The sequence below is a fragment of the Coturnix japonica genome, chromosome 9 (genome assembly GCF_054131305.1).
Source record: "Coturnix japonica strain WE chromosome 9, WE-NBRP24, whole genome shotgun sequence".
NCBI classification, from domain to species: Eukaryota; Metazoa; Chordata; class Aves; order Galliformes; family Phasianidae; genus Coturnix; species Coturnix japonica.
In genome coordinates, this window is record NC_140671.1 from 3,971,923 (window position 1) to 3,999,092 (window position 27,170).

Sequence of the window (27,170 nt, forward strand, 5' to 3'; positions counted from 1 at the left end):
CTTTATGACCGGCCATCGCTTTAAATCAACATTTCCGCTCCGAACCCGCCCCCCCCCCCAGCCATGTCTTATCCCACATTCGTTATTGCTAATGACTGACACCAGTGATGCTCTGGCACGAAGGGCAGCAACAGTGCTGAAAGCGATCCCGTGTCTGACATCCTACTGCCTGCTTTCCCCTATTCCTGCTTCTTGTCCCTAAGATGTGTCATCTTTGGGGTCCCAGCATTGTCGTGAGTCTTCGTGGAATAGGGGAGCATGGAGGAAATGGAGCTGCCCTCCCATCTTCTGAGGTTTCTCGACTTGTAAAATGCTTTCTCATGTTCCTCCTGATGTCCCACCCTGCTGAGGACCGCACTGTGTGCCATCGGCCAGTGCTGGTGGCCAGGGACAGGCAGGGGTGGGGAGCACAGGGCCCCGTGATGGAGCTTTGGCGGTGGCACCCAGAGAAAAGCATAAGGCATATAAATGGATTAACAGCCACGGTTTATTAGCGCTCCTTAATTCACTTCACGGGGCTGAGGGAAAAGTTATTAGCAGATGTATGGCCAGTAATAAGCTAATTATAACCCTGTCAGATCAGAGATTTGAAGAGGTGGGGAGTTTTGCGTGCGAGATAACCACAATTGGGCACCGAAGCTTAGGAACTGATATTGATGTCACCGTGCAGAGGTGATCCCCTGCTGTAGGTCCTCGCTGTGCAGGCTGCCCCAGCTGCTCACCCTCCTGCCCACCCCAAAGCCCTGCAGACCCCACCGTGCCCACCTGCCTGCTGTCCCTTCCCAACACTTAATGCAGTGACAGCATTCACCCGGGCAGGGCAGCCCCCAGGTGGGACACATGGGGTTTATTTGGGGTCTGTGGGTCACACGTTCGTGCGGATCCCCCCTCGGTGTGCTTTTCACAGTGCTCCCCGCGGGCCGACGCTCCGATAAAGGCAATTACAGGCTGACTTTGCTTCCAGGCCGCGGTTCGCAGCAGATTTAATTACTTTCCCCGAAGCTTTCCATGGGAGGGCGGTTTCAGGGCGAGGGCGGTGCTGCTTTGCATCTCGCTTTTCCTGGTGGAGTTCAGGTGAACTCGAGCGAGAAAACGCCCCGAATTCTGCATTGGTGGAGGAGCGGGTGGGGTTACATCCATCGGGTTGCATCCATTGGGTTACATCCATCGGGTTATCCCCATTGGGTTACATCCATCGGGTTACCCCCATCGGATGCTGCTCCGTCTCTCCTTAGAGCCCTTTTTGCCGACACAACCCCTCTCCAGCCGAGATGCTCGCGGTCCGGCCGGGTGTGCGGGGACGGCCGGCACTGGGACAGCCCCGCTGGGGGGAGCACAGAACACCGTCCCCGTGTCCCTGCCGAGCGGCTCTTGGGACACGAACACCCGTGGGATTTAAGTGGGAAAAAAAACCAAGAAAACAAGCTTCTGTGGGCTTGCAGCCATCTGTAGGAAGTTTGGAAACTCCGCTTTGAGAGGGTGGTACGGTGAGATGACGGCAGGGCCGTGCAGCCCCAAAGCTCCATCACCCCCTACGGCACAGCCCGGCAGCACCGCAGGAGGCTGCGGCCCCTTTAAGGCGCGCGGGCGGCACAGCCCCGCCCCGCCCGGCCCCGGGCCGCTGTGGCGCGGCCGTGAGGAGCGGCGCCCGCCCCCCCGGGTACGGGCAGGGCCGGGTCAGCGCGGCGCGGTGCGGCGGCAGCAGCAGCAGCAGGAGCAGCAGGCTGGGCTGGGCTCGGAGAGCGGCACGGCCCCATGGCTCCGGATTTATAACCGCGTGCGGATGGCGGGGCTGAACCGCTGCGTTTATCGCTGCCCGGTCGGGCGCTGAGGCGGCCCCGAGACGGGAGGAGGAGCGCGGCGGTGGCGGCGGCCATGGGGGGCGGCGGGCGGCGGAAGGCGTAGGTAAGGAGAGAGGGATGGAGGGATGGAGGGGGGGCCGCGGTTACGTAAAGCGGAGCGGGGCCGGCCCGTCCCGCAACGCTCGGAGCGACCCCGGGGCCGTGATCCGTACTGGGCCGTGAGCCGTGGGCCGTGGGCCGTGGGCCGCTCCTCCCGCTGTGCGCTCCGGCTGCGGGCCGGGCCTGGCGCCGCGCTCCGCCTCCGTGTGGATCCGCGGGCGAGCGGCAACAAGTGTCCGCCGCTCCCCGCCCCTCCGCGGCTGTGCCGAGCTGTGCCGTGTTGTGCCGTGTCCCGTGTGGCGCTGAGCCGGGGCCCTGCCCCCCGAAGCCGCGCGTGGTGGCGGCCCGGAGCCCCGTGTCCTCTGTTGCGGGCAGTTTCCTCCGCCGCTGTCTGCGGTTCTGGCTCCTCGAAGAGAAGTGCGTGGCGAGCTCGGAAACGTCGCGGTTCCGCTGGGACGGATGTGGGGAAGGGGCGGCCCTCGGGGTGGTTCGTCGGGCTCCGCGCTTCCATTCGGGCTGAACGCGGAGTTAAAGGCGGCCGGCAGCACCGAGCCTGTCCCGGAGCTCCGGGCTGCGCTGCTGACTCACCCCGGGGCTGTGCCGGGCTGTGCTGGGCTGTGCCTCGTGCTGGGAGCTGAGCCCGGCCGCCATGGTGGGGCAGGGGGGAGCAGTGCGGAGCTGTAACGGCAGTGTGAGATGTGACTTGAGTTTCAGTATGAGAGAGAAATCCCGCAATTTGGGTGTATTGAAAGTGCAACGGCTCTGGTTTGTTGTTGCCAAAAGGGAAGGAAAAACAAAAAACAAACAAAAAAAAAAAAGTCGGAGTTATTTTTGGTGTGAGAGAGGAGATGGGGCATGCATGAGACTGGGGCAGGAAAACAGTGGTACTTTGTTGTTCGTGCTGTCTGTGGGTGGTGGTTTCTGTTTGTAGCTGCATGGCGTACCTGGCTCTGCCAGAGCGCTGTGCTGGAATGCCACCCCCGGCACTGTGCTGGGCAGGGGCCTCACAGCGTTGTGCCCTCACCCCACAGCGTGTGTTTCAACCCCCATCAAGATCTGGACCGAAACCATCAGCTTTGCTCCCTGTAACCCGCTGAGCGCGGCTGCTTGGCACTGCCTCCTGTTTGCCAACGGCTGCAGTTGGATCAGACTCAAGTTGCCTGGTGTGGGAGTTGTGCCCAGCCCCGCAGTCATCCCGTGCCAGTATCCAAAGTGGGTTTGGTTCAGCTGCGTTCAGCTCCTGAAGTTGTGAGCCGCAAGCTGGGGAAGGTGGTGGTTGTGCTGTGATTGCTGTGTGTGCAGCTGTGCTGATAGCACTGAGTGCTGCTGGTGGAGCTGCACTGCTTGGCCCTATGGCAGCTCCAGCTGGGAGTGCTCGGAGGAGACACCTCTGATTTGTATACCTCAATCTGTGGGTTGTTTGTCCCCCTGGCACCTCCTGCTGCTGGGTTGGATGTTGCAGACCTGGGGTTGTCCCTGTGCTGGAAGGGGCCTGGCCATGGCTTGGTGCTGGCTGTCATCTTGCAGCACCTACAGCTCATTGCTTTGGGGTCTGGGTGCTGTGAAGGACATGATGCTGGTAGCAGCACTCAGCAGAGCACTGAGTGAACATTAATGAGTGTAAAGGATAGCAGCACTGTCTGCTTACACAGAAGGGAACTTAACTCCAAATTAACTTTATGATCCGTGAAACTGAAGGTTATTTAAAAAAAAATAATAGCGTAAATGAAAACGCTGAGGTTTCCCAGCATCGCTGAGCGCGCGGCTTGTTGTTTAATGCCTTCCATTTCTTTTTTTCCCCACTCTCAGTCTGTGCTTTTGGCTTGGGAACAAATTACAAGCAATATCAGCTTACGCTTGGATTTGAAGCCACATTACTCTGAGTCAGCTGAAATATTTCCCCTTATCGCCGCTCCCATAATGTTTATTTTAGAGCGGATAGCACGGCTGTGTTTCTGCTGGCTGCGGGAAGAGCCGGCTGTGACACAGCCCAGCAGCTCGCAGAGAAGAGATCTCGAAGCTCGCCTCGATTTCTGAATGAGATACGGCTTGGTTTTCCATGGAGAGCTTTATGCAGGGCTGTGTCCCAGAACCTCTCTCCGCATTGAAAGCCCACGAGGCGGCAGATGGATGAATTGCTGACAGATTTAAAATCGCATGACGAACATCAAGTGCTCGGTCTGGAGGCCAAGGCTGGAGGGAGGGAGGTGCAGGAGGGTTGATGAAGTTGCTCTGGGCCGTGGTGCTGAGCCCAGCAGGTTGGGCTGCAGGGGAAGGGCCTGTATTCAGGGAGGGGATGTGGAGAGGAGTGTGTTCTGTCCATGCAGCGAGCCCTGTGTGTCCTGCAAGGAGGAGGGGGGCTTTGCATCCAGGCTGTGCTGCACAGGGCTGAGAATAGGCTCTGCCCTGGGCCCGAGGCCCATCTGCAGCATCACAGTGCGTATGGTGAGGGAGGAGAGCCGGCAGGATTTCCTCTCGGCAGCGCTGGCTCCTGGGTTAATAGCTAACCGGGCAGCCGAGGTTTGTCCTTTCATTGTGGAAGGGAGTTGTTTACATAATAGCACTCGGGTAGCCTTTATTTAGCATTGTTTCTCTGCGTGATACCGGCAGGCAGTGGCGGTGCCCAGAAGTGCCGTTTCGGACCCAAATGGAAGTTAACCCTTACACCTGGGCAATGCTGGAGGAGCACTGAGTGGTGGGGACCTTGGTGATTTTTAAGCCCTGCTTCCTGCTGGTGCTCTGCAATCCACATGCCTTTCCCTGGCTCCCGAAGCAACTCAGCTAAGGTTTGTTCTGTGCGTGTTTGGGCAAAAGGATATTGTGATCGTTTGTTTTGCTGTGTCTTTACATTAAAGAAGGCAAAACGAAAGAAATGTGTCAGCCCGTGGGTGGAGGTTGACAGCAGCATTGGGGCTGCTGCTGCAGATCGTCCCATCTCCTGTCATCAGTCCCAAGGATGGGCTTTCCCCTGGGCTGTGTCCTGTTCAGAGTGCATTGCTGTGCTGGGACAGCGCTGTATGGGGGGCTGGGGAGGGCTTCTGTGGTGTGATTTTGAGGGCTGGAGGTTGGTGTGTGCCGCCCTCTGTACCAGCCCTGCTGGAGCAGCACATGTCAGGTCTGTGCTGCTGGTGTGACGCTGCCTGCTCAAGCCTGCAACTTGCTGGAACAGAGGTCACTGTTAACACCTCCTTAAGCCGATTGTAACTGGCAGGGTGAGTTTGTAGGATCTGTGCTGGGTGACTGCAGCGTTCCTGCTCCGCTGCTCGCAGCCCTAAAGCTTTGTCTACTGACTCGTCAAGCCCTTGCCATCACCGTCATGTGTTTCATGATCTCATGTGGTATGTAAATCCTGGGTGTGTAGCAGTGCTGGAGTTTACTATCACAGCTGTGTGCTCGGGAAATTTCTCTGCTTATTTGCTGGAGGTGTTTTTCCTGCACTGGGGCCTTAACAGCATCCCCTCTTCTTTGGCACAAGGCTTCCTTCTGCTTGCAGGGGCTGATTTTTCCTATTGGAAAGATCCCCTCGATTAAGCATTGTCCTCGTTTTGCTTTAGGTCCCATGCCCTACAGTTCCATTCACATAAGCTTTTCCAGCCCCGTCTTGAAAGCAGCTATTCTGCTTCTTGCCTTTTGCCGCAGAATTTCAGGCTCATGCCAGAGTCTCAGCTTGGTTTCTAGGTCACCCATCTGCCCTTTCATTTCCCCTCGTGCTGGAGCTGGCCGCCTTGTTTTGATTTGGTGAGAGGCGAGGTGGTGTCCGCAGACACAAACAGGCAGGCAGCGGAATTCGTGTTCCCTGCAGCCTTGTTCCTGTTGTGTGCGTGAATAATAATTTCCAAATGCCGGACCGGCAGTGATTAAAAGCTGTCAAAGGAATAAAATGCAGCAAAGTCTGCATTATAGTCTGTGTGTCCAGTGTTCTGGGGAAACTCTCAGAACTGGCAGTGGAAAAATAACTCGCTTGGGGAGATGCTGAGGAGGCGGTGTGACTGTACCCAGGCTGGGCAGAGCTGGCTGTGTTGGGGCTTTGCCATTGTGAGCTGCTGTCACACAGCATTTGTTGTTAGCTCTGAGCAGGTATCGGCTGTTGGCTTTTCACTGAGCATCCTCTGCCCTGCAGCTCCAGCGCTGGGGCCATGGAGCAGTTGTCAGATGCGCTGAGCAGCTCACCGTGTCTTCATTTTTGGAGTAAGTGATCCTGCTGACAGCACGTAGAGGAGGTGGCAGCCAGCCCTCGGCTCTCCCTCCTTTCCCCTTCATTTGTAGGTTTTCGTCTTCGCTTTGTTTTGACAGGGGAGCTGTTGAAAATTTATGTTGTGTTTGCGGAGTTTTGGTGGCTGTGACTCAGGGTGCCACGCTGAGAGATGTGGATTGGTCCAGCACCCAGCCAGATGCCTGCAGCCTTCTCCAGGGCCGAGTGCTGCTGGGCTGAAATGCTGCAGGATTTTGGGGTTTTTCTCCATTGCTCTGAAATCAAGCAGAGAGATGTGAGCTCATACCTTAAGGCTTGTGTTTTTGTTGTAGCTCTCTCTGTGGGAAGCCAAGGTTTGCATCTTCTCTGCTGAGACCAGTGTTTGTGCAGTCTCTAATACTGCTGAGCATATCCTGAAGCTCTGCCAGCAGCAGGCAAAGGCTGAGGAATCATAGAACCTCTTGAACTGGAAGGGGCCTTTAAAGGCCATCTGGTCCTGCTGTGTGCAGTGCACAGGGACACCCACAGCTCCATCAGGAGCCCCATCCCCTGACTCTGGGTGTCTCCAGGGATGGGGTGCCCCCACCTTTCTGTGCACCCTGTGCCAGGGCTCCATAGCAGTGCTCTCCTGGCCCTGGTTACCCGCTGTGTGCAGGAGCTCCCTGAGCCTGGTGGGGCTGCACAGGAGCAACAAGCCTGTGCACGAAGCAGTGTTGGCTCTGCAGGCGTGGGACGTGCTTGGCCCAGGAATGTTGCTAACCTGGGGCCTGGTGCTTCCCTCAGTCGCTTCAGTTTTTTGCATAGATCCAATGAAGATGCCTGTGCTGCCTGGAGGATCACGGCCTGCCCCACGGAGCCTCTCAGCCCACAGAAGAAATTTCCAAATAAATACAGCAGCCTTGCCTTGCCAACTCCATGCCGTGTGTACATTGGATAGGCAGAACAATTACTTACTGAGACAAACGGGTCCTCTGCGCTCCGTGCTCCATCACCCGGGCTGTGATTAGCATAGCAGTGAGATCTGCATTAAGCAGCCAATTAAGGCATCTGCAAGAGGTGGGAAAAAAATGGAGCAGCTTAACATGAACCTGCTGAGAAAGGTGGCACTGAGTGGTACCTCCTCATCAGTCTGGGGCTGTCTCTTCAATGGGGCTGAGCTCTGGGGCCTTTTGCTGCCTGTAGCTGACTCCAGGCCATACTTGGGGTGTCAGCCTGGGCTGCAGTGCTGGATGAGGGAGTTTTCTTCTAGAGAGGCTGCGTTGAATTGCAAATTGCCTATTCTCTCCCACTTCTCTTAATCTGGTATTGCATTCTTATGGGGGAAGTGGAAGTTGGAGTTGCTTGTGCTCAGTACATGGACAGGAGCGGGACATGGAGAAGAGTAATGAGTGGCTGAAATGTTGATCATAGCTGGGCAGTGTCAGCGATGACACTCAAAGCATTTGCTTGTTTGGGAGGTGCTGTAGCTCAGTGGTCTTTCTGCAGACACTGGAGCAGCATGTTAAGATGCAGTGCATGGGGAGGCAGGCAGCTCTGTGCTCCTTCTGACAGCGGGTTCTGCATTTCTGGGAGAGCACAGCATCTTGTTGTTCCCACATACACAGAGCTGGGGGCAGATCTCACACTCATTCTGTTTGTTGCTGTGAGTGCATTCTCTGGCTGTGCTGTGAAGCTGTTTGCTTCCCAGAGCTGCTCCAGTATGACGCGTGGCCGAGGAGTGCTCCCTATCCAGGGCATGGAGAGCTGTGTGAATCCTGCTGCCTGGTGCTGTGCTCATGGTAACCAGCTTGCTTACATCAAACTCCACTAATTAACCTAATGAAGAGCAGCTTCCAGGCTGAGTCTCTCCCACTGGGTTTCAGGACAGGACTGATGCTGTCTGATCCACCAGTGCTGGCTGTGTCAGCCCACTGCTGCTTTCCACAGCCACTGAGGCCTCCAGGCTGGGCAGAACTTTAGGTGGATTACTAAATACTGTTAACCTCTTATCCTCACAAATCACAAGATTTTCATTATTTTCTTTTTTTTAATGCTGCCTCTGGCATGTTTGAACTTAGAGGATTTGCATACCCACATCTCTTCAGCTTTAATTGTAAGGGCTGGGAACTTCCTTGCTCACAGTTTCAGCATTCTGTGTTTGTTCCAGCAGAGCTGAAGTTACCCCCCAGCTGATGACCCCTCTACTCTGTGCATCTGACCCTGCAAACAAATGTGCTGAGAGAGGAGCATGTGAGCCCTGCGCTGGTCACTCATTGACCAGGACCCTTGTTTGCCTTCATTTGAAGCTCTGCTCGTCACTGTGAAGGTACTGGGGCTGTTGGCCCTGTGTGACGTGTGAGATAGCACAGGAGTGTTGGAGAACTGCAATCAGTTTGACTGGGGAGGAGATCGTCTCTGATATCCCTGGGCTGACGTCTGTATGAGTACACTGGCCAAGCTCTATTTCAGACAGTGGGTTCATGTTAGGTTGCTTGCCTTGGAATGGGGCATAGAGCATCCCAGGGCTGTGAGCCTTCTGTCTGTAGGATGGAAGTTAATGCTGGGGAAGGTGAATTTCAGCGTAGGAGCAGCTGGATGGAGATGTAGGGCCCATGGTGCCACCTGGCTCTGGGGTCTCATCATTCTGTTTTCCAGCCATACTTCCCTTAATCCCTCTGGGTGACCCCACGTGCTCAGGGGACGCTGCAGAGCTTGATGCAGCCGAACTCATGCAGGAGAAGTGAAAAATCACTTATTTTCCTTAGGGAATCACATCTCATTTCAGATGCTGGCCATGTTTCCAGCTCGTGGTTTGGTGAATGGGAGCAAGCTGCCAGGGAGGGCTGAGAGGCATGTGGGGAAGCAAGGCCCTGCCTGTCTGTGGGCCTTGTGCAGTGAACTTGTTTGTCCCTCGGATGTTTGCTGTTGTGCCACTGGCGCTGAATTTTATTGGGAAAAAATGTGGTTTGAATGGATATTTGAATTCACCCTCTTTGGCTTACACGCACTGGCCCTGGCAATTAGTGTGTTGCTCAGACAGCGGTGCTTTGGGGCAGCTCTCAAACCATTTTCCGCTGGTAGATAGCTGTCCCCCCCCGCCCCAAAACAAAAGGGCAGATGAAAGGGTTCATTAGGAATTATTCACTCAGCTCCACCGCCTGTCTGAGGTCTGGCTGCCTGCTTTCATCCCCCAGCTCTGGAGGGGTCAGGGGGCATCTCCCCGGGGAGAGTTTGCTGTTGACTGAATTGCACTCTGTCATTATCCTCCGGGATAACGAATGCAGTGGCCTCATTGGCACCGGCTTCAGAAAAAAGCGGGGTCATCTGCTCACGGCCTTGAGGTGAGGGGTGAGAGCTCCGGGAGGGGGATGCAGAAATGCCATCCCGTGGGGAATGCATGGGATGGGGCTGGGTGGGAAGTGGGGGGCACAGCAAGGGCCCAAGCCCTTCTACTGTGGTGAGTCTATACAGGTGTGCTCTTCTTTGCCTTGGTGGAAAACATTGTGTGCTTGCGACCTGTTCTGAAACCTTTTAATGAGATTTAAAGCAGTTCTTTTATGTTTTGTCTTCAAATAGGCTTCCTGAAAGAAAAACCTAGAAATCCCCCTGAGCTAATTGCGATGTGATTTGAATTCAGCTGCTATCTTGGAAGAGCTCTTCCCGACAGCTGATTTAAAAGGCACCTTTTTCACAGTACTGTATGTTGTCAGCCAGCATCTGAGGGTCCTGAAAGTGCTGGTGGGGAGGGGAGTAATAAAAATTAAAGTACATAAGCCTGGAAAACTCTTGTTGGTGTCATCCAGCAGTAAATGTGTGGATCTGGTTGTGAATTGATTCGATCTCTCCTTTGAATCTGGTTTTCCACATCCTCACTGCTGCAAGAAATCCTGCTCAGAAGGGTGGTTTTCTTTGGGCTGTGTCAAACTGTGCGGTGCATGACCAAGCAGCAGCTTGTAGCACTTATGAACTAGGACAGAAGTGGATGCCTCTATTCAGGCAGACTCAAATAAGCCTTTCATATTCTATCCTGGGCCCCAATTTGCCTATGTTATAAATAAGTCTGTGGCTGCGTGCTTGTGTGTGTTTCTTTTTTAAGCTGAAGGCAACCCCTTAAGCTCTTTTCTGCAGGTCTGTTCAAGCTGGGGCATGGGGAATTCCTAAGAGGATTATCATGGTTTACTTGATACAGAACTTGAACTTGAGCAATGGCTTATCTTATCAGTGATAAAAGACATGGAAATGAAGTTTACGTAACTGAGGAGGCCTTGAGCGTGGCTTATTTTTTCCCTCCTGGAATGACAGATCTGCCAAGCTCCTTCCCTGTCAGCAGTCGCGGTGCTGTCTGGCACGTACTTCCCAGGTGCTGGGGACCAGTGCAGGTTGTGCCTTATTTCTGTGCATTCACCCCAGTGCCGTGGCTCATGCTGTGGGGTCTCAGCCTCCTCTCCTCTGTTAGATTTGGAAGGATGTGATCGCCTGGGTGTCCGACTCCTGCCTCATCTGCAGCGTGTAGGAGGAGTTTAATTTTGGAGCTCTTGCTGTTGCAGATGGTGACAATGGCACTGGGCAGCACGGTGCTTCCCACGGCAGGACTCGGCAGCCTGAGGCTGGCAGGATGACAGCTCTTATTAGAGGTAACCTTCAGGAAATGCCACATGCAGCCCTTGCTGAGCTCCCTGGCTCTGGGTGCGTACAATATTTACACCATGCTGCTAGAGCTTCCCTCCAGGCTCTCAGCCTGCAGCTGCCTCTGCTCTGCCACCTGCCCACATCCTTGTGCTCTGGTGCCCGGGGTGAGCCTGGTTCCTGCAGTAGCGCCCTGCTGGGCTCTGCTCATCCTGTGCTGAGTCCATCTCCTTCAGCCTCCCAGCCCTGGTGCATTCTTAGGTTAAGTTCTTTCTGTGTGGACATGGGGAGGTTTGTGCTTCCTTTTCTTTTGCTCTCAGGTCAAGGCAGTGGGTAAGGGCAGCTGCCTTTGTTCTTGCTTCTGCTGGTGTGAATAAACAATGTGTCTTCTGAGCTGTTCCTCTGGTGTTTTTGCAGCAGCCAGATTTACTTAACAAAAGGAAAATATTGATCTTCCTTCACTGGATTTCATAAAAGCTGACCTTGGTGGCAAGCTGGCAACCCACTGCTCCCACCCATGAGTCTCAGCAGTGGTGAGCTCTCCTAGCAGCCCTGGAGCGTCATCTGGCTCAGGGTGCAGCACACAGCTCCCCAGGACCTGGCTGTGCTATGTGATAGCTTTACCTGTGTTGAGCAATCAGCCTTTTAGATCCATGTAGCTTTGTGTGCTGTGAATGAAGTTCGGGATCTGGAGTGCTACCTGGACTCTTGTTCTCATGTCTGGATGCATCAGCGTGCTCCCTTTGTAGATGAAGGAAGGCTGTGGCTGTTTGCTTTATGAAGCGGCCTGCAAAGATAGGTTGCCAGGGGCAGCACCTGAGGCTTGTGTTGGAGCTGTGCATACACCGCAGAGCTGCAAGCTTTCTGCCCGGGATATTGAATGAAGGCTGGTATCCGCGGGGCTTTTCTCACCTTGATTTCCAAATGCCTTCCAGGATGGTTGGAGGGGCATGGATTCTGCAGCCCGAGCTGTTTGGTCAGAGGTGTGGGTGCATTTTGTTTCTCGTTTGCACTGCTATGTTTGTAATCTTGTTGATGCAGCGACCCGCTGTCTCCAGCAGGGTGGGAAGTCCCTGCAGCATGTTGTGAACTCATTTGTCTGCCCAGTCCCTCCTGAAGCCCCCAGCTGCCCTCAGGGCTGTTAATGGCCTGGTGGCCCATAGGCCATCCTTGCACCCAGCACAGGGACTGCTGCATCATGGCTCTGCTGGAGGGCAGCCCAGCCAAGTGCTTGGAGCCCATGGTGCTGGAATGCCCAGGAAATCTGCTCTCTCTGCTGTCTCATGGAATAATTGATGTGTCTCTTGACTCCAAGCTCATACCAATCAATAACTTTCCTTGTTTTTTATTTTCAGTAGCAGCTTGGTTAAACTCTTCCATTCTGCTGGTGTTGGGTGACTTTGACTTGCACAGCACTGATCTCAGCTGTGATTTTGCAGCAGAATTGATCCAGGCTTTTACATGGAGCTCAGTGTCCCTCCCCAGGATCCCCAGCTCAGGTTTCTGCACGTAAGAAACAGCCTCTCTGTGTCCTTCCAAAGGGTCTTGTGTCTGCACTGTGCTCTCTGGTCTGGGGCTGGTAAAGCTTCTTCTCTGAGGCAGGGCTGGATGTGTGCTGCTGTGCCATTCCAGCACTGGAAGACTTGGTGGGAGTGAGTGGCAGTAGCAGGAGGCCGGCTCCTGCCAGCAGATGAGCAGCCCCTGCAGCCCAGTCGCTGGGATATGGATATGTTAATTTATGCCTGCAATTTCTGGGCCCGTCTCCGAACGCTGAAGTGCTCCGATGATCTTTGCTCCCTGTCAGGCTCAGAGATGAAGCCTGAAATGTAGCAGTAACAGCTGTGCCCTTTGTGTTGGGTTATTATCCCTTCAGAATTTAATAACGTGACACCCCTTCTCACTGGATGGCTTGTCCTTCCTTCCAGGAACAGATCGATAACAGACCTTGTATCTGTGATTTGGATGTAATTGCAGGTGTCAGCTGATGTCTGGTGCCACGTCTCCAGCCGGTTCTGGAAGCTCAGGGCTGGGGGCATCCAGGGTTTCTTTCCAGCCTCTACGCCCCATCCACAAGCTGGGAGAGCATGGATTGTGTTGAATAGGTTTCCCTGCTCCTTTCCCTTGTGCCTTGTGATCTGTGGGCTGTGTGGGAGGGAGAGGAGGAATGAGCAGGCGAGAGGGCTCTCCATTGCAAACAATTATTCCGCTGGAGTCTTTAGGGTAATTGAAGAGGGTAATTGCTGTACTTCCATGCTTGTAATCTACAGGTTGCCTGGGGAGGAAGGAGGAAATGATTCAAGTGTGTGTGTGTGCAGGTAGTGAGAAGGGGAGGGCGGCTGTGGGGCTGCTTGCTCCCTGCCTGCTCCCTGCCTGCTCTGCTGTCCTCATTGCTCAGGTTTCCATCTAATTGGTAATTAGGGGGATATAGAACAGTTGGTTTGGAGAGAGAGTGATTTGAGGACTGCTGTTCGAGGGAGTATTATGTTTTTAATAAGTAGAGTTAAGGATTTTGTGCACAAAAACACAGGAATATTGCAACTATAAAAAGTCTGCAGGGTCTAGAACTAAAGAAGTGTAAATATTTCCTTACAGTGAGGTTCTCCTGTGCAATCCCATAAGGAAAGAGACACGGTGTGATGAATGTCTGGCTCCATCCTGCTTGATCCCCAGGCACAGATTGCTGCTGTACCACCCAGCTGTCCCCTGGTATCACCGCACAGGACAGCACAGTGTTTGGTTACAGTGTGAGTAGCAGTGTGATGACATTCCTGCCTTGCTCAGTGTGAGGCACATCTCTGTAGATGGAGTCAAGGCCAGGCCCTTCCTGTGCATGTCCAATGGCCCTGTCCCCAGAGAGGAGAGCTGCTGGGAAGTGCAGGCGTGTCTCATTAAGAATCCTCCATGCCCATCTTCCTTGTTGGCAGCTGTGTGCCATGGTGGGCATGGCTTATTTTACAACACCTGCACTTAAAGTGCTGCTGGGGGCTGAGATGAGCTCCTACAGCCCCGATGGGGGGATGTGGAAATGCAGCCGTGGCCCACGGCTGCTCTGTGCTGCACCCCTTCCCCTTCTTGGTGATTTTGTTATTTCCTCTATGTCTGTCCCCAGTTAAATAGCAGAGGTGGAGGGGAGGGAGAGCGGAACAAGACAGATGGATATAATGGGGCTAAATCCTGCCCAGCTGTTTTCTCAGCAGCCATCTCCCTTACGATCCTGAGGAAATAAATGCTCCTCTGGAGGGTCCTGATGGTTAATGATGATGTGAAGAGTGCACACAAACATCCCCACAGATGCAGCCTGCCTGTGCTGTTCCGGCTGTGCGGAGAACCCTGGGAGCCCGCTTCTCCCGCAGCCGGTGCAGTGATAAATCATTTATAGCCCAGCAAATGCGATGCTCCTCCTCGCTCTGCACATCAGCAGCCCCTGTGTCTGCGGTCCTCTGAGGCCGTGTGGGCGCTGTGACAGCTGTGAGAGTCTGAAATGAAAGAACAGGGAGGGCTCTGGTTGTGCGGCTGTAGGAATGGCTCTGTATGGTTTTCTTGTTTGTTTCATAGCGGTCCCAGGGTAGTGAAAGGAGAACAGGGATGTGCTGTTTGTGGACTGACAAATCAGAATGATTGCTTGTTTTGTGAAGATCTGGTGCTTCCTTCCTCTCGTGCGTGGGCTGGCTGGTGTTTCAGCTCTAATCCCTGCAAGCTCCAGATGGGAGGGGTGCCCTTTGTGATGAGACACTGCCAGGCCCAGCCAACATGTGTGACAGAGGAGGGGTCACTGGGCTGGAATAATTCACTCTTGCTGTTTCAAGCAGAAATGCAACCCATACATCTCCTTCTTCTCTGTGACTGAAGTCATTTGGGTTTCTGGTTATGAGTGTTGTTCAGTGAGGTACTACAGGGAAAGGGAAAAACACACATGCACCTACACACGCTCTAGAAATATGTCAGAGTTGGGTTGCTGAGAAGTTCAGGCCCAAGCCTTGACCTACTTTAACACTGCTACAGCTTGCTGGGGAATGCCCTCTGGATCAGGTCAGCAGGTCCTGTGGATGTGTGCTTTGGGCTGGGGGACGCAGTGGCTGAGTTGCTTATTTCCCCCTTTTACACATGAAATTTCTATTCCTTATTGAAGCTCTCAGACCTTCCAGAGCTCAGCAAGGACCTGCATGACCTCAGCAAGAAGGAAATCAGGCAGGCTGTGTTTGGTGTCAGTGTCCCTCGAAAGGGAGGATCTAGCAATTGCCAAGGAAAGGTTTTTTGGAAGAAGCTTGTTATTTTCAGGGGGTTTTCTGAAAGCAAAGAAGCTGGAATGGAAATAAAGCTTGCTGTGTTGAAGCAGTGGGAGTTCAGAGGTGGCCGTGCCTTGGGTGACCCCAGGGCTTTACAGAGAGGCTTTTTCCTCCAGTACCCAGTAAGAGGAATGGGGTTAGAGGGATGTTCCACTCACTGCTGTGAATTGTTCTGCCAGACTTCAAAGAGATGTGGAAATACCTCCTCTGTCGCTTTCAAAGGGAGGAATAAAATATTCCGATAGATTCTAAATGAAATTGCATCAGCAGTGCCTCTTCCACTGATGCCTTTGAGCTGTGCACTGATCTTTCTGATTGGGGTAATGCAGTGAGGAGGATACGGTATTCCCTCGAGGGGAGCAGCTTGTGAACATCACAGCTCAGTCAGCCTGAAAAGCTCCATTACAGGCAGATTGAGACCCGTCTTTGTGCACTGTGAGGCACAGCAGCAGGCTTTGTCTGCAGGACAGGTGCACGCTGGGCCCAATGCTACGTGGCCTTTCTGTACCCTGTGTGCATGCGTTTCACCTGCCACCTCGGGGGATGCCCAAAGGTACTGGGGCTGCTGGTGGCTGCTGGCTTTGCTCCCTTGTGTATTTCATGCCCTATCCTATGGGTTTTAGTCCTGAGAATGGGTTTGTGCTGTCACACAGTGGCTGCTGCACTTGGAGGAAGTCCCAGGAGGTGCCATTGGGAGCTGCTGAAGATGAACGGAGGAGATGAGTCAGGTGGATAAACCAACAGGCTCATCCGGTGTGCTGTGAGTGTCTGCAAGGTTCCCTCTGTGATTCCCAAGCTCTGCAGTAGCTTGTGCTGATCTAGAGGGGATGTCACGTAGGAGTTTTTTGGAACAGCATAAATATGGAAAAGAGGATTTCCTGAAGACACAGTACAGCTTGTTCCTCATGTCTCTCAGCCATGCTGGCACACTGGGGAAATGCAGCTTTTATTTCCTTTGCTGCACACTTCACATTAGTTCCTGGAGGAGTTTCAGTGGGATTGCACTGTCCTGGTGTAGGTCAGCCCTTCCTGTTCCCTTTGGGCTGCGTCTCAGGTGTGATTCAGATATTGTGCCTCCTGACTGTCCTGGGGAGACCACTGTATCCCTGTGCCTGTGGGAGCATCTCAGTGCTCTGAATGCAACCATTCCTGTGGCTGCAGCCTGTCCTGTAAGGGTTGTGCTGCTGCTGGGGGGGACAGAAATGGGACCTCATAGATGCGCTTCTCCATCACGCTCACTGGGGATGGGGTGGGATGCTGGCTTGGAGGCAGCTTCCCAGCTGCGGTGAGCCCTGCTTACGTAGTGCAAGGAGCCTGGGGAGATGTCTGAGCTCGGGTGAGTTGCTGTCCCAGAGCACAGCGTGCAGCAGCCTGCCAGATCCAGCTTAGCACAGCCACAGCTGTTGGCTCAGCTGCCAACAGGGTGATACAGAAGGGGCTGAGGAAGGAGAAGTGCCCTTAGAAAAATGGCAGTGGCAGCAGGAGAGCAATGAGTGTGAGGCCTATTGATTACACGCTTATCTCTGCTGCTTTTGTGCCCATGTTGGAAGGAGCACTGCAAACAAAAGAGCCCTGTGCAGTGGCTGGGGAGGAGAGGGGTGGAATGGGGTCTGGGAACGGAAGCAGCAACGTTGTTGGACTCAACCAAACTTCCCAAGTGAGGATTTCTTGCAGACAGCAGAATGTCCCAGGTGGGATGAGCTTCCTGGAGGGGAGCGTTGGCTCTTGCTCTGGTGTTTGAGCTGTCAAGTGAAGGGAACTAACATGTGGACTTGCTGAGTAGTCTGAAATCTTGAGGATATCTTTGTGTGTTGTCCATAGAAGTCCTATTCATGCAGCTAGAATTAGGAGCACTTCTGCAGGGAGCTTGTCCTGCCTCCAGGAAGCAAGAGCTGGCTCAGCAGCTGCACGCAGCCCAGGTGCCTTGCTGCATGGCCAAGGCTTTATCCTGCATTTACAGCATCTCTCCAGCCCTGAACCACCTTCCTCTTGTACGGTGTTTCAATTTGAGCATATACCTTTGTATTTCATCTCCCTGCTTGCTCAGCACGGTACAGATCAGCGGTGGAACAGTGTCACTGACCGAGTGACACACTTGTTTGGTTGTTTTGGAGTGGGAAAACATAGAGGGAGTGGGAGTGCACATGGCAGATGCCTGTTTGCTTTCAGAAAGCCTGGGGATAGTAAAGACCTAATTAACATTCTTGTGAAGGCAAGTAGTAGGGGGAGGCTCCAGGATTTAGTTCTGCAAGGAAGGACTTTGCGTTGGTGAAAACAACAGCTTGCTGGAAATGTGCAAGCAAAGTACTTTGTGCTGTGGTGGAGGAGGGAAGGCAGCACACAGGGACAGGTATGTGCTGCTAGGGCACTGTTTGCCCTCAATCCCCACGGAGGGCTGGCTGCAGTGCCTGGGGCTGCCCATGGTGAGCCCTGTCCTTGGCCCATGGTTCCTGTCTCTGGGGAAGACCTTGACTGTCACCAGCCCACAGCAGTGCTGGGCTCCTGATGGCCATTCCAGCAGCCAGGGGCTGCTTACTTCATCTCTGCAGTTCCATTTCATTTGCAGTTCTGGAAGGCTTGGAGGTGATCCAGGGATAAATTCCTTGTGTGAAGCAAATGATTTCCAAAAGTGCATGACTGTTTTTTTTTGTTGTGTTTTTTTTTTCTTCTTCCCTCTCCTTGTCCTTTTGTCTCTGGAAGGAGACTGTACATCTGCTTATGTTGGTTGGGAGAAATGCTCTTGGAGAATACAAATTAATGTTGAAGACGTTGAACCTCCGGTGTACATCTAATCACAGTATTTCTGCCTTTGCAGTATGTTCAGCGGGCGTCATTTATCATGATGAGGCTTAGCTGCGCGCGGTTCTTTGCTGGTCTTCCAGTCCTCTGCCTGAGGCACATATGCTTCCATTAATTTTCTGTTATTATCCACTCAGGTGTCCTGTGTGATCCAACATGCTTAATTTCATTCTACTGAGCACCAGCTCTTCCGATCTGAAGTTAGCGGTGTGATTTGCAAGCATCGCACGGAAATGAATCTTTCTTTTCTGGAGATAACTGCTTCCTGAATTTCTGTTCTATTTGTAATGCACTAATAACCTCCATCCACCAAATCCTGCTCGACTGGAGATCCTGTTTGTGTCCCTTGGGCTTCTGTTGAACTGGAGCATTCCTCGTTGTGTTGTAGCTGAATCCAGAGCCTGCTGAGGGCTGACTGTGTGTAGTGCTGCTCCAAGCACAAGCTGTTGGTGCTTTGGTACAATGCGGGCTCTTCAAGGCATGGTGTGGGGCACGGCCGTAGCCTTGGGAAGAGAGCAAATGGCTCCGTTTATTAGGCTGAGCACACAGACCTGGGGAGCCTGCTGCTGGGCACGGTGGAAACCTCTCATGCAGCATAAAGATGATTGTATGAAAGCTGACTTTAAATGGGCCAGGTTTCAGAGCTGGCCTCTCTACAAAGCGTGTCCAGGGGCAGAGTCTCCTTGGCTAATGAGGAAGCTCTGAGAGCTGGGCTGTGTCTCCACAGCTGTTTGCTGCTTCCAAAATGTGGCTTCCAAGGCAATGCCTGGGCTCTGTGTCTGAGTGTGGAGCCCAAGGTCCCTCTGGGCTCGTATGTGTGGTGCTTCAGAGCATCCCTATGGCTGTGCCCATCCTTGGGTGTTGGTGCTGCAGAGATGATGGTGATGCAACGTCCTCTGCAGGTGCCTGGCTCTATTGGGGCTGCTGGCAGGATGGGCTGGGGGCATTTTGGAAGCATGTGGCTCTCAGGCCCTGAAGCTTGAGTAAAAGTGCAGAAAACCTGTGGGCTGAGCACACAAATCCTGCAGCAGATGGTTTGTGCAGAGGAGTGAGTTTGAAAAACAGAAGGAAACATGCAGTGGCTAACGGAGAGGGTGAGGCAGGGAAAAACACCGAGACGCATTTGTCTGCCTTGGGATCCATTTCTTTCTTGGCTGCTCACAGGATTTAATGCTGACACTTCAGAACCTGGCAGCATTTTGGAGGATGCCAGTTTACTCCTCCAGCCTGTGCAGTGTGCCTGAATCCAGACTGTTTGTGATGGTTTCTGCCTGCACTGGTGCTCAGGGTCTGCTGGGGGTCTCTGCTACTGCCCTTAGCTTGCTTGGTGTATGTAATTTGTCCCCTACGACAGTTTGTAGTGATGATGCAGCGCTCAGAGCACCGCACTGATGTGGTTTCGTGTCAGTAAACATACAAGGAGTCGTGGTGTAAATGGCTGAGGAGGTGGTAACGCTGAGCCCAGCTCTAAGAGCACAGTGTGCCCTGCAGAGCTCCTGCCCTGAGCAGCTCATGGCAACGAGCACAGTGCGTGTTACACGTGGGAAATCTTTCTCATGGGTGTTTTCCATTCGGCTCTTGCAGTGGTGGATTTTGTTTGCTGGATGTTTTATTTTCGTAGCTGGAGGAGTTGAGGTTTGGAGATGCGAGTGGTGCAGTGTGTGCAGGCAGGGTCAGAGCCAGGAGTGCAGTGCTGGGTGGATTTCCACTTGTGCTGCAGGCACAAACACCAGCTCTCCTTCAGGGCACACAAGTGCTGGCTGCCCAGGGGGAGCCCGGCTGTGGACAGGTTGTTTCCTGCAGCAGAGGAGCCCCTTGGTGGAAAGGGCACCATGTGTAATTGGGCTGAGCTGTGTCAGCTGTTTCCTGCTTGTACGGCATTTGATCTGCAGCAGAGATCAAGCCCTGGTGACACAGCCCATTGATGCCTGTTCTGCTGTTGTTCCAAGGGAAGCCTGCATGACTTATTCATATGGCTTTCAGAAGCTGTCCCACCAGAATACGGTTAGGGTCGCCTTGTTTTTGTTGCTCCTTCTGTATGTGCTTCCAGCCTTTAAGCCCCCGTCCTTCTCCAGGAACAAGAAATTCTGGCATTCTTGGTAGTTTGTTTAAAGAAGAGTTGAAAACCCAGCAGAAAAGACTTCTGTTTTGTATGCGTTTATTTCTTTGTGTGCAGGGTTTTCACTGCTCAATTCTAAATGGTTGAATTATTAAACTTGAAAAGCATCTGCTCTTTAGAAAGCATTCGCATGTACTGTAAACATGATGGATAACGAGGCAGAGCCTAATCTAATTGACACAGCTCTGTTGATGTTGTAATGCAGGCTTGTGTGAAGCCTGATTTTCAAGCTGTGGCACTTAGTGGTGCTGGGGATGCTGGTGGCTGGGATTCTGAAGCTGCTGTGGGAAGCCAGCCCATGCTGGGGCTTGGGGCTGGGTGGGCTTTAGGTTCCTTCCAACTCATCTGTTATCCCTCCCATAGGGCTGTGTGGGGATGTTTGGGATGGCTCCATCCTGCCATTGCTTGGTTTTGCTGGGTGCTGTAAGCTGGGCACTGCTGTGCTCGTAGCTGCCCCAGCTCCTCGACCCTCAGTGAGGATTTGCACTGGGCTGTTCCTAACCAGAGAGGCCAGGCTGGTGCTGAAAACCTTCCCACATGAAACGCCGTGGCCATGCCAGCAGAGATGAGGGCAGGAGGAGGCGGCTGTGCTGTGCCAAAGCGCTCTTTCATCTTCTGTCAGCTCTCCCCATTAGGGGTCCTGGCTCACAGCACATTAGATGCCTTGTGCAGATGTCTTGGCTGGGAGAGAAGAAATGGCCCCTTCTCCCTCCCGAGCAGAGAGATATAAGAAAGCTATTGATTTGCTTGTAGTGAAAGTGAGCCAGGCTCTGGTGCTTTATTGAGTCTGGGTTAATGCTTTGTTACTGGGGAGAAGGAGGGGGGAGGGAATGTGCTTCAAGTTTTTGCCTGTGTTGGTACACAGGTCACTAGCTGCTCGCTTTGGGACTGACCAGCAGGTAGGTGAGAGTCCAGGGCAGGCTGAGGGCTGAGCAGAGCCCCCCTTCCTGCCCCATCCCTGGCCCTGCTGTGCAGCATGGCAGTGCTCCAGTGCTCGCTGGGCAGGTGCCTCCTGCTGCTGGGAACGGCGGCCGGCTGCCTTGCAGTGCTGCAGGGTGCCAGGCAGCAGCTGGGCTGGGCTCCCGGCCCTGTGTGCCCGCTGCTCCTGCCCCTTCCCAGCCGCTCCATTTCACTGCTGCTGGAGGAAGAACAGAAGCGGTGGCCCCTGGGACTCCTGATCTGCTCTTTTTGTTGAACAGTAAATTCCAGCTTGAAGGCTTTTCCCTCTGGCAAACAGGTATTGTGGAGAAAAATGAATGTTGGGAGCAGCGTGCTTTATTTACTCGGTGCTCTGCTGGAGAAGTTCTTCATCTCTGCTTTGTGCTCCCTGTTGTGTGGTCACGGGTGCTGCTGGAGCTGCGGGTAGTGTGGGCTGGCATTGAGATCCTGCTGTCTGAGTGTGTTGGATTGTAGCTGTAATTGTGTGCTGGGCACAAACAGCTGAATGCATCCAGTACTTCTGTTGAAACCCCATTTGTGGGGCCTCCTCTGCAGATATTCCAAACCCTCCTGGATCCTTTCCTGTGCACCGTGGGCACGTGCTTTGATAGCACTGTTGGACTGGGGGATCTCAGAGAGCAGTGAAGCCCTGGCACATGTTGCCCAGTGAAGTTGTGGCTGTGCTTCTGTGAGTCTATTGTGGATGCCCATCCCTGAAGGCAGCCTGGGGTCCTGGGCCCTTACTGGGGGTGTGCAAGCAGCACTGGATGACTTTGGTCCCTTCTAACCTAAGCCGTTCTGTGCTTCCATGATCTCCAGAGGCCCTTTGCAGCAGTTCTGCAGTGCTGTGATGTGGTGCACGTGGTGCAATTGCTTTTGCTTTAGCATGTAACACAGGGAGGTTGGCCCCATTGGTGACTTCCCCTTGTGTGAATAGCCCTGCCTAACTCACCTGGTAGTATTTTGCTTTAAGGTACAGGTGGTGCTTCGTGGAGCAAGGACCCCACACACCTCATGGGGATGCTCTCAATGTGGGGCCTGTCTGTTGTCATTGCGCCCTCCCTCTGCTCACGATGGTTCCTCGTACCCAGAAGGGAACAGGGGCTTTGCTGAACATCATTGCTTGCTAGAGAGCTGTAGAGATCTTCAATCTCAAGGTGCAAATTGTCATTGCAGCATTTTCCTGCGGAAAAAGAGGAAATGGAGCTATATGTGAGCCTGGCTGTGCAGCTGCAGGCAGTGCTGGCACTGTTGGTGCTGGGCAGAGCTCCGTGCCCATGGCCTGAGCCCTGGCAGCACTGCTCGGCTGCGCTGTGCTGGGTGGGAGTGTGTGCTGGCACTGCACACCTTACCTGCAGGCTTCAAAACCTAATCTTGTAATTTTAGCAGCTGGCTCAGCTCTGCCTCTGAGCTGATAGGCTCGTTAAATAAATAAATAACAATCCCGGCCCGTGCTTCCTGTGTGTGTGTCAATATTGGAATAATTTTAAATGGTGTGTTTTCCCCTGGTCACTGACCTATAGTTTATTCCATTATTGACTGCTGGGTTAGTGGCTCTTTGTGTGCTGTGGTTAAGTGAACTGTAAGGCTGAAATCATTTGGTAGAGATGGTGTTGCTGGGCAGGAACTTGGGTCTGGCTGACTCAGATTGGGGTGAAAGTGTGCCCTCTGGCAACGGGAGTGCTCCCTTATCTCCCCTCCCCCTGATAAACGGGTTAGGCAGCATAGTGGAGCATTGATCCTGCTCTCAGCTGACAGCCCCGGGCTGCAGCAGCCACCTTTGTGCTGCATTCCTGCTGCTTTCCCAAGGATGAAGCATGCGCTGCCTTCCCCAGGGCTCCCCGCCTGGTGCCTTTGGGATGTGCTGCTGTTGGTTGTTCCTCAGGCTCTGCTCTGGGAGCTGTTGTTGTGAGGTGGGGGAGCTGGGCCTGGAACAGCCCGGTTCTGTTCTCTTGGGGCTGTTAGAGAGGTGTGCTGCTGCCCTGCTCCCACTGCACACATCCTGCATCTTCTGAAGCGTGGAAAGGGAGGGTCTGTATATCTGGGGGCTTTTGAAGCAACTGGAATTTGGCATCCAAATAAACAGGTGTTCTGGCACGGGAGAAGAGGAATACTTGTCTCAGAGCTCCTGTTTGTGATGGCAGTGAGGATCTCCAGGGAGTGTCTATCAAAGAGCTGTGTTAGTAGTTCTTTAATGTGTTTGTTTCTGCCAAGGGGTTGGTGTGTCCGTGGCAGGGCAGGCTGCTCCAGGAGGTAAATGTCTCTGGAATGCAGCCGACACGTTTCCTTAGATAGTGTTAAACTCTGGAAGTACAGAACACAGCTGCTCTTAAACCTGTTGGCTTTGCCATGGGGATGCCTGGTGCTCGGCCAGCCCTAGTGCTGTGTGCTGCACCCTGTTCACATAGGATGCTGGGGGTGACCCTTGGGCCTTTGGGCACCCAGCTTGGAAATGGTTTGGAGCGCAGGAATGTTTTGGTGCCCAACGGTTGGATATGTGGGAGAAAATGCTGCCCAAACAGCATGTTTGCCTATTCTTATTGCATTTTATGTGGAGGACTTTGCAGAGCCCAGTGCCCTAGTAAGAGCCCAGCCTTGGAGCTTTGGTTGCTTAATGTGGAACAAGCTGGCATGGATGGTACGGGAATAGCTTCCAAAGTCAGTCCTTTCTCACATGAGCCCCACCAGGTGTGTGTGCAGGAGATGGGCCAAGTACCCTGCAAGAGCCAGGCAGCAAACCGTGCTTGAAAGCACTGGTCACTCATTGCTTGGCGTCTTGGCTCCCAAGCTCAGGCATACCCTGCAGTGGTGTGATTGTGGGCCCTCGCTGCTGCCCATGTGTGCCTGTCTGTTACCCTGGCTGGGCTGTGGGTCAGGTTTCTTTGAGGGCTGGGCATTGAAAGTGCAGAGCTGAAGGGCAGGTGGGGTCATGGCAGTCTGTACCTTGATGGATGGGGCAGGGACCAGGGGCTGGCTGCAGGGAAATCACCCAGGTGGGAGCAAAGCCACAGGGTTGTGCAGGGCCCTGTGCCTTGAGCTGCTAATGGGCCTCATAATGCTCATCTCCCTGTACTGGTTTGTTTGTCTGCATGTCCCCAGGGCACTTTTACATGCTCTGGGGTGCCTCAAAGGCTGTGCACAGGGTCGTTGCTGCAGCAGGGCACGCTTGGCTTGTTTTGTTCTTAAATGAAAGCAGCTCCCGAGCAGATGGAAAGATCAGCATTAGAGAGCTGTGAGCCTTTGTGCTGTAATGCTGTCTGCCCAGCAGCTAGCAGACGCATTAGGAAGCTCTGGCTGCTGGAGCACTTTGCCAGGCGCAGTGTCAGGAGCACTGTGTGCCCCTCGGTGCTGTGTGCTGCAGGGCTGTCTGTGGGACTCACTGCAGCTCCTGGATACAGGAAAATCCAGACATGAGCTGTGTGAGCACAGCAGGATGGCTGGCAGGGAAACGATGCTGCTCGGCTCTAAAGCTCTATGTAGGAAAGAAAGAACCAGAAGTAACAAACATTGGATTTACTTGGGAGTAATGCGAGTTTGCTTTTTATCATAAGCCACTCACAGTACTTTTCACCCTGTGTGACCTCCACTGCATCTCCCACACATAGAGCTCATGGGTGGATGTCTGCCCCTCGATCCTGTGCTCATCTCATCCATCCCTGTGCACTGCAGTGCTGTGCTGGCTGTCCCATTGTCCTTGTCCCTGATATGTGTGTGTGTGCTGCTCCCTCAGTGCGTTCTGGCACCAAGGGGAAGGTAAAAATGGGGCTTAATACATAAAGGATTCCAGATGCAGTTGTGATTTGGACACTGCTGGTGGGGGAGAAGTGCGTAACCCACACATGTGTTTATATTATGGCACAGGCACATGCTATGTATGGATAAACACACCCCAGATAAAGTTGCTTGCTTTTGTAGGTTTGTTTCCTCTCCCTTTTAAACTGTAATTTGAAATCCACGCCCTGGGGAGCACGCAGCTGTGTACCTGTTAGCTTCATTCCCTGCTGCCTCGTCAGCTTGGTGGCTGGGGCTTCACATGCATCAGTGTGAGCAATGAGGTGCAAGCAATCCCCCTCTTCCTGCTGGAGGAGGTTGGAAGAGGCCCCTGGGAGCTGTTTGCGGAAGGAAATGGGGATTGCTGAGATCCTCTCCTGCTATGGAGTCTCTGTGATCTCTTCACCTTTTGGCAACTGGAATGATCCTGTCACTGCCACGCAGCCCCTTCTGTGGCTGGGTTGCCAAGGCCGGTTCTGTGTTGGTGTTCAGTGGTTGTCAGCCCCTGTTGGCACTGCCTGCAGCCCTGTTTACCAGGAAACCTTCCAATAAAGGGCACTGCCTGTGGCTCCGTGTGTTCCTGCTGACGTAGGAGATCCCAGTGCACACAGGTGGGGAATGGTCTGTCCATAGGGCTGCTCCTCTCAGTGCTGATGCTTCAGGCCATCCAGCATCTTATTCTTGGTATTGCTGGGTGCTCACAGTGTTCACAGCAGCTCAATTTAAAGAAGAAATGTTGATCTGAAGACTGAATAACAAAGAATCTGAGCAGAGGATCACCTGATTTCAAGCTAGTGTCTGTAGCATTTCACACTTTCCCCTGTCCGTCATGCCTCTTTTTATACGCATGAATGTGCTGAGACAGACCTTGCTGCTGAAGCCGGAGGGATCTGACTACCTACTGCAGGCTATTCTGGGGATCTGCTGGAGGTGTGTGTCTCCCCTCTGCTCCTCCGCTGTGCTGCTGCTTCTCTTCTGGTCGGGGAAGAACTACGTCTTCTGACTTCTGTCCTCCTCCAGGGCTGCTGGAGTGGGCCGTGTTCCCACTGACCTGCCTGGTGAGTGACGGGTCTGTTTGGGTTTTTCGGTTGGTTTTGCCATTTTTATCTTCCCATCCCGTAGAACAACAGACCTACAACCCAAGAGCTGGTAAATGGCTCAGACCATGGCTCAGTCCCAGGGGAGGTGAGCGTGTGGATGGGGCTCAGCTTCTCCACTGCGCTTCCCACTGAGGTGGGCCTGGAGCGGTGAGCTGAGGTTGTAGGAACATAAATTGAATGAGCGCCCGGGTTAAATAAGTAATGAAGTTAGCGGGGTGCCTAATTAAATTAAATTCAAAATTATGTATGGATGATGCCTTTCTAATAATTGCTGTAGGTTTGTCATTGAGGTACTCCACACTGCCCTCTTGGAAGAAGTTCCCCCTGTCACACATAAATGCACATTGATACCCCAGGGGATGCATCTTCCGCCTCAGTTTGGTTTGGATCCTTCCTGGTTTCCTTGTGAATATAGCAGTGTTTTCTGCTTTGCTGATGTGTGTGGAGGGCTTTATGTGGTTTCAGTCTCTGCTTCTTAAAGGTGCTTTTCCCTTCCTGTAAAGGATTTCTGCTTTGCTCCTGCTCTCCCAGCCCAGCCCTGGGGCTGTCAGGATTCAGGCAGCTTCTTTAGAGACAGGCTGGTGCTTCCCTGTGTCTCTGTGCCACACTGATGTCTCACAAATAGTCCCTGTCCTTCCAGCCTCTCTTCCCAAGACACGTTCCTGTGTTCCTAACACAGCTTGGAGTGTGCATGGCAGCCGTGCTGATGGCTGCGTTCAGACATGGGGATGTGGCTGGACAGGTTGACTTAACCCATCGCTTTACTCAAAAATAATCTCTCAATTTTCATGTTCCCAAGATTCTTTCAAGCAGCAGCACTGAGAGGTTGTGTGTCAGCCTGTCTCGGTGTAAGCATTAAGCTGAGGCGGAAGGACTATTTTGAAGCGAAAGAAAGCCGCTGAAATTAAAGACACTTGAGAAGACACAGCCATCGCAGCTGCCAGAGGAAATTCTCCCCTTGCCAAACAGCACATTAACAGCAGGCTCTCTGCTATCCTGGGCACAGCCATGCGGTCGGGCTCGCAGTGCGTCGTGAAGATGGGCTGTCAAGGCCAGAGCTGTCTGTGGCTCGCAATTACTGACCTTTGAGGTAATGTGTCCTTAATAGAAAGATGCGAGTACATGGGAGAGAGGGAATGATCATTGTCAGAGTCATCATTTCACCTCTTTGGAAGAGGACAGTTCTGTTAAAGAAGCTGTGCTCCAGCTGCCAAATGGAGGTGAGAGTAGGTGTGGGGAGGAGAGGGAGCCCAAATGGCCACAGAGCTTTGATGGCTTCTTAACAACTCTTCCCCTGCTCTGCTGTTAATTTTAGCACAGGGCTTGTGTATAAATGAGATGTGATCTTCAGCGTTCATCCAAGCTTGTCTGGACCTGAGGATCCCAATCTGACAGAGCGTGTCGGGGAAGGGGGGCTGTTGGGGTGATTCAACATGTTGGTTGCAGAGAAGCGTCTGG

At 53.2% G+C, this 27,170-nt stretch overlaps 1 protein-coding gene across 24 annotated transcripts in view; it reads left to right on the top strand.

The window, feature by feature from the left end:
- Positions 1–1,664: 1,664 nt before the first annotated feature.
- The window catches only part of NCOR2 (nuclear receptor corepressor 2), a 153,000-nt gene continuing 127,494 nt past the window's right edge, over positions 1,665–27,170 (top strand). For 20 of the 24 annotated variants that reach the window (XM_085555566.1, XM_085555580.1, XM_085555561.1 and 17 more), the window contains exon 1: positions 1,665–1,905. The gene's annotated coding sequence lies outside the window, so the exon portion shown is untranslated. Of the gene's footprint in view, positions 1,906–2,181; positions 2,319–4,247; positions 4,688–27,170 lie in introns of those variants that run through there. The other 4 variants (XM_085555564.1, XM_085555570.1, XM_085555576.1 and 1 more) reach the window with 2 other exon arrangements.